Here is a 6,462-nt window from a genome sequence, read left to right on the forward strand (position 1 = left end):
AAAAAATAAACACGCAAAAAGACTTCTTACACAGTGAAGAAAGAATAGGTGAACTGCAAATAATTTATGTTATCCATACACGCATTCTGAAAACTTTCCTCACTCACTCTCGTTATTCACGCTCTTTCATCTGTTTTTTTAATTATTTTTCTCGCTCTAGCTTAAACTTCAATTTTTTAAAATTATAAAATGCGAATGAAAAATATCCCCCCCCCCCCAGCGTCCCATATATAATGCCTTATCCAACTTGGTTGAGTGGCGCGAACATCAAACAACTGCCACACGCAAACTCATTACTAATTTCATTACTAATAAAATGAATATTGAATTTAGACATGGAATTAATAAATAAGTATTATATTTACTTTAGAGTATATATAAGTTAAATAAACGTTCTGTATTGTACGTACATGCTCTTCTGGTGAGCCTCGATCCTGATCACTTCCGTCGCTATCGACTGCAAATAATTTTTTTTAAAAGCCTTAATTAACGTGTATAGGCATCCCATATGTGTATGCTTAGTAACTACTAAACACTAATTTTTTTTTTAAAAAAGACATTTACATGTACATATTTCAACCTATTATATAAGGTAAATAAAATTAAAAGAAACATAAGAACATACCTCTTCATGCAAACGCTTCTTTCCTTTTGCTATTTAAAAAAAAAAGAGAAAAAAAGTCATTTCAAAAATTATAAAACATTAGATCTGAAACATTTAAGAATTTTTTTCCTCCAAGCTCATTTTAAAATCTATAATGTATGGAAAAATGGTAGACCGTTGGTATGAGAATTTCATCATCTCAATGTTCTCATATAACTGAATTTACAATTTCTAAAAGAAGAAAGACTACTTATTCTTCTGGGGACCAAATGTGTTGTAACTAAATATTTCCTTGAGGCTTTGGTTAGTGCGCATTACTATGGAGCAGAAAGTCACTGATTTGAGGCCAACTTAGACTTGTGGCTGGCCAAGCCCACCGATTATTTCAATCTCAATGTATCTGATAGGGAAACGCCAGCACACATTCAAAAGGCCAAGAGACAAGTCTTTTGATGATAAATGTTGTCATTAATAGCAATCAGTAACTTTTTAAAGAGATGTTTTGGCAACAGTTTAGAGTTGATTATGAATAAAGATAAATGAATGTCCTGGTTTTAAATTTGATCTCAGGCATGCTGTTTTAATTTTCTGCATGTTTCAACTATTTACAAAACTTGTTCCTCTATGCCTAGGGCATGGGGGCAGTTTGTCCCTCTTCCTTCGGGGTCTCTTCTTTCTGGCATCCTTCCTCTTGTGCTGTTGTCTGGAAAAAATGGTAGACCGTTGGTATGAGAATTTCATCATCTCAATGTTCTCATATAACTGAATTTACACTTTCTAAAAGAAGAAAGACTACTTATTCTTCTGGGGACCAAATGTGTTGTAACTAAATATTTCCTTGAGGCTTTGGTTAGTGCGCATTACTATGGAGCAGAAAGTCACTGATTTGAGGCCAACTTAGACTTGTGGCTGGCCAAGCCCACCGATTATTTCAATCTCAATGTATCTGATAGGGAAACGCCAGCACACATTCAAAAGGCCAAGAGACCAAGTCTTTTGATGATAAATGTTGTCATTAATAGCAATCAGTAACTTTTTTAAAGAGATGTTTTGGCAACAGTTAGAGTTGATTATGAATAAAGATAAATGAATGTCCTGGTTTTTAAATTTGATCTCAGGCATGCTGTTTTCATTTTCTGCATGTTTCAACTATTTACAAAACTTGTTCCTCTATGCCTAGGGCATGGGGGCAATTTGTCCCTCTTCCTTCGGGGTCTCTTCTTTCTGGCATCCTTCCTCTTGTGCTGTTGTCTGGAAAAAATGGTAGACCGTTGGTATGAGAATTTCATCATCTCAATGTTCTCATATAACTGAATTTACAATTTCTAAAAGAAGAAAGACTACTTATTCTTCTGGGGACCAAATGTGTTGTAACTAAATATTTCCTTGAGGCTTTGGTTAGTGTGCATTACTATGGAGCAGAAAGTCACTGATTTGAGGCCAACTTAGACTTGTGGCTGGCCAAGCCCACCGATTATTTCAATCTCAATGTATCTGATAGGGAAACGCCAGCACACATTCAAAAGGCCAAGAGACCAAGTCTTTTGATGATAAATGTTGTCATTAATAGCAATCAGTAACTTTTTAAAGAGATGTTTTGGCAACAGTTTAGAGTTGATTGTGAATAAAGATAAATGAATGTCCTGGTTTTAAATTTGATCTCAGGCATGCTGTTTTAATTTTCTGCATGTTTCAACTATTTACAAAACTTGTTCCTCTATGCCTAGGGCATGGGGGCAATTTGTCCCTCTTCCTTCGGGGTCTCTTCTTTCTGGCATCCTTCCTCTTGTGCTGTTGTCTGGAAAAAATGGTAGACCGTTGGTATGAGAATGTCATCATCTCAATGTTCTCATATAACTGAATTTACACTTTCTAAAAGAAGAAAGACTACTTATTCTTCTGGGGACCAAATGTGTTGTAACTAAATATTTCCTTGAGGCTTTGGTTAGTGCGCATTACTATGGAGCAGAAAGTCACTGATTTGAGGCCAACTTAGACTTGTGGCTGGCCAAGCCCACCGATTATTTCAATCTCAATGTATCTGATAGGGAAACGCCAGCACACATTCAAAAGGCCAAGAGACCAAGTCTTTTGATGATAAATGTTGTCATTAATAGCAATCAGTAACTTTTTAAAGAGATGTTTTGGCAACAGTTTAGAGTTGATTATGAATAAAGATAAATGAATGTCCTGGTTTTAAATTTGATCTCAGGCATGCTGTTTTCATTTTCTGCATGTTTCAACTATTTACAAAACTTGTTCCTCTATGACCTTAGAGCCTTATAGTTAATGGCTTTATGATGGTTTACCTTTTTAGATTTGATGAACTGGTCCATGTTTTGAATGAGAAGTAAGCTTAATGGCAGGATTTCTTCTAATGTCAAGCCTGCTGCCATTGTTTTAATGAAACCAGCGAGATGATGGATAGCCTGTCTTTTACGTCTGTAAAGGGAGCCGCCTTTTGATGTTTCATTTGCTGAAAAAATAAACACGCAAAAAGACTTCTTACACAGTGAAGAAAGAATAGGTGAACTGCAAATAATTTATGTTATCCATACACGCATTCTGAAAACTTTCCTCACTCACTCTCGTTATTCACGCTCTTTCATCTGTTTTTTTAATTATTTTCTCGCTCTAGCTATAAACTTCAATTTTTTAAAATTATAAAATGCGAATGAAAAATATCCCCCCCCCCCCCCAGCGTCCCATATATAATGCCTTATCCAACTTGGTTGAGTGGCGCGAACATCAAACAACTGCCACACGCAAACTCATTACTAATTTCATTACTAATAAAATGAAATATTGAATTTAGACATGGAATTAATAAATAAGTATTATATTTACTTTAGAGTATATATAAGTTAAATAAACGTTCTGTATTGTACGTACATGCTTCTTTCTGGTGAGCCTCGATCCTGATCACTTCCGTCGCTATCGGACTGCAAATAATTTTTTTAAAAGCCTTAATTAACGTGTATAGGCATCCATATGTGTATGCTTAGTAACTACTAAACCACTAATTTTTTTTTTTAAAAAAAGACATTTACATGTACATATTTCAACCTATTATATAAGGTAAATAAAATTAGAAGAGAACATAAGGAACATACCTCTTCATGCAAACGCTTCTTTCCTTTTGCTATTTAAAAAAAAAAAGAAAAAAAGTCATTTCAAAAATTATAAAACATTAGATCTGAAACATTTAAGAATTTTTTTCCTCCAAGCTCATTTTAAAATCTATAATGTCATGGAAAAATGGTAGACCGTTGGTATGAGAATTTCATCATCTCAATGTTCTCATATAACTGAATTTACAATTTCTAAAAGAAGAAAGACTACTTATTCTTCTGGGGACCAAATGTGTTGTAACTAAATATTTCCTTGAGGCTTTGGTTAGTGCGCATTACTATGGAGCAGAAAGTCACTGATTTGAGGCCAACTTAGACTTGTGGCTGGCCAAGCCCACCGATTATTTCAATCTCAATGTATCTGATAGGGAAACGCCAGCACACATTCAAAAGGCCAAGAGACCAAGTCTTTTGATGATAAATGTTGTCATTAATAGCAATCAGTAACTTTTTAAAGAGATGTTTTGGCAACAGTTTAGAGTTGATTATGAATAAAGATAAATGAATGTCCTGGTTTTAAATTTGATCTCAGGCATGCTGTTTTCATTTTCTGCATGTTTCAACTATTTACAAAACTTGTTCCTCTATGCCTAGGGCATGGGGGCAGTTTGTCCCTCTTCCTTCGGGGTCTCTTCTTTCTGGCATCCTTCCTCTTGTGCTGTTGTCTGGAAAAAATGGTAGACCGTTGGTATGAGAATTTCATCATCTCAATGTTCTCATATAACTGAATTTACACTTTCTAAAAGAAGAAAGACTACTTATTCTTCTGGGGACCAAATGTGTTGTAACTAAATATTTCCTTGAGGCTTTGGTTAGTGCGCATTACTATGGAGCAGAAAGTCACTGATTTGAGGCCAACTTAGACTTGTGGCTGGCCAAGCCCACCGATTATTTCAATCTCAATGTATCTGATAGGGAAACGCCAGCACACATTCAAAAGGCCAAGAGACCAAGTCTTTTGATGATAAATGTTGTCATTAATAGCAATCAGTAACTTTTTAAAGAGATGTTTTGGCAACAGTTTAGAGTTGATTATGAATAAAGATAAATGAATGTCCTGGTTTTAAATTTGATCTCAGGCATGCTGTTTTCATTTTCTGCATGTTTCAACTATTTACAAAACTTGTTCCTCTATGACCTTAGAGCCTTATAGTTAATGGCTTTATGATGGTTTACCTTTTTAGATTTGATGAACTGGTCCATGTTTTGAATGAGAAGTAAGCTTAATGGCAGGATTTCTTCTAATGTCAAGCCTGCTGCCATTGTTTTAATGAAACCAGCGAGATGATGGATAGCCTGTCTTTTACGTCTGTAAAGGGAGCCGCCTTTTGATGTTTCATTTGCTGAAAAAATAAACACGCAAAAAGACTTCTTACACAGTGAAGAAAGAATAGGTGAACTGCAAATAATTTATGTTATCCATACACGCATTCTGAAAACTTTCCTCACTCACTCTCGTTATTTCACGCTCTTTCATCTGTTTTTTTAATTATTTTCTCGCTCTAGCTATAAACTTCAATTTTTTTAAAATTATAAAATGCGAATGAAAAATATCCCCCCCCCCCCCAGCGTCCCATATATAATGCCTTATCCAACTTGGTTGAGTGGCGCGAACATCAAACAACTGCCACACGCAAACTCATTACTAATTTCATTACTAATAAAATGAAATATTGAATTTAGACATGGAATTAATAAATAAGTATTATATTTACTTTAGAGTATATATAAGTTAAATAAACGTTCTGTATTGTACGTACATGCTCTTTCTGGTGAGCCTCGATCCTGATCACTTCCGTCGCTATCGGACTGCAAATAATTTTTTTAAAAGCCTTAATTAACGTGTATAGGCATCCATATGTGTATGCTTAGTAACTACTAAACCACTAATTTTTTTTTTTAAAAAAAGACATTTACATGTACATATTTCAACCTATTATATAAGGTAAATAAAATTAGAAGAAACATAAGGAACATACCTCTTCATGCAAACGCTTCTTTCCTTTTGCTATTTAAAAAAAAAGAGAAAAAAAGTCATTTCAAAAATTATAAAACATTAGATCTGAAACATTTAAGAATTTTTTTCCTCCAAGCTCATTTTAAAATCTATAATGTCATGGAAAAATGGTAGACCGTTGGTATGAGAATTTCATCATCTCAATGTTCTCATATAAGTGAATTTACAATTTCTAAAAAGAAAAAGACTACTTATTCTTCTGGGGACCAAATGTGTTGTAACTAAATATTTCCTTGAGGCTTTGGTTAGTGTGCATTACTATGGAGCAGAAAGTCACTGATTTGAGGCCACTTAGACTTGTGGCTGGCCAAGCCCACCGATTATTTCAATCTCAATGTATCTGATAGGGAAACGCCAGCACACATTCAAAAGGCCAAGAGACCAAGTCTTTTGATGATAAATGTTGTCATTAATAGCAATCAGTAACTTTTTAAAGAGATGTTTTGGCAACAGTTTAGAGTTGATTATGAATAAAGATAAATGAATGTCCTGGTTTTAAATTTGATCTCAGGCATGCTGTTTTAATTTTCTGCATGTTTCAACTATTTACAAAACTTGTTCCTCTATGCCTAGGGCATGGGGGCAATTTGTCCCTCTTCCTTCGGGGTCTCTTCTTTCTGGCATCCTTCCTCTTGTGCTGTTGTCTGGAAAAAATGGTAGACCGTTGGTATGAGAATTTCATCATCTCAATGTTCTCATATAACTGAATT

The 6,462-nt window shown here is 34.7% G+C and overlaps 1 long non-coding RNA gene across 1 annotated transcript; it reads right to left on the minus strand.

The window, feature by feature from the left end:
• Nucleotides 1-3,717: 3,717 nt before the first annotated feature.
• Nucleotides 3,718-6,000, minus strand: LOC112558532. Its single transcript, XR_003098182.1, has 3 exons — nucleotides 5,715-6,000; nucleotides 5,496-5,544; nucleotides 3,718-5,078 (listed from the first exon to the last, which is right to left on the minus strand). It is a non-coding gene; the product is annotated as an uncharacterized LOC112558532 (long non-coding RNA).
• Nucleotides 6,001-6,462: the final 462 nt, after the last annotated feature.

The sequence above is a fragment of the Pomacea canaliculata genome, linkage group LG3 (genome assembly GCF_003073045.1).
Source record: "Pomacea canaliculata isolate SZHN2017 linkage group LG3, ASM307304v1, whole genome shotgun sequence".
In the NCBI taxonomy this organism is placed as follows: Eukaryota; Metazoa; Mollusca; class Gastropoda; order Architaenioglossa; family Ampullariidae; genus Pomacea; species Pomacea canaliculata.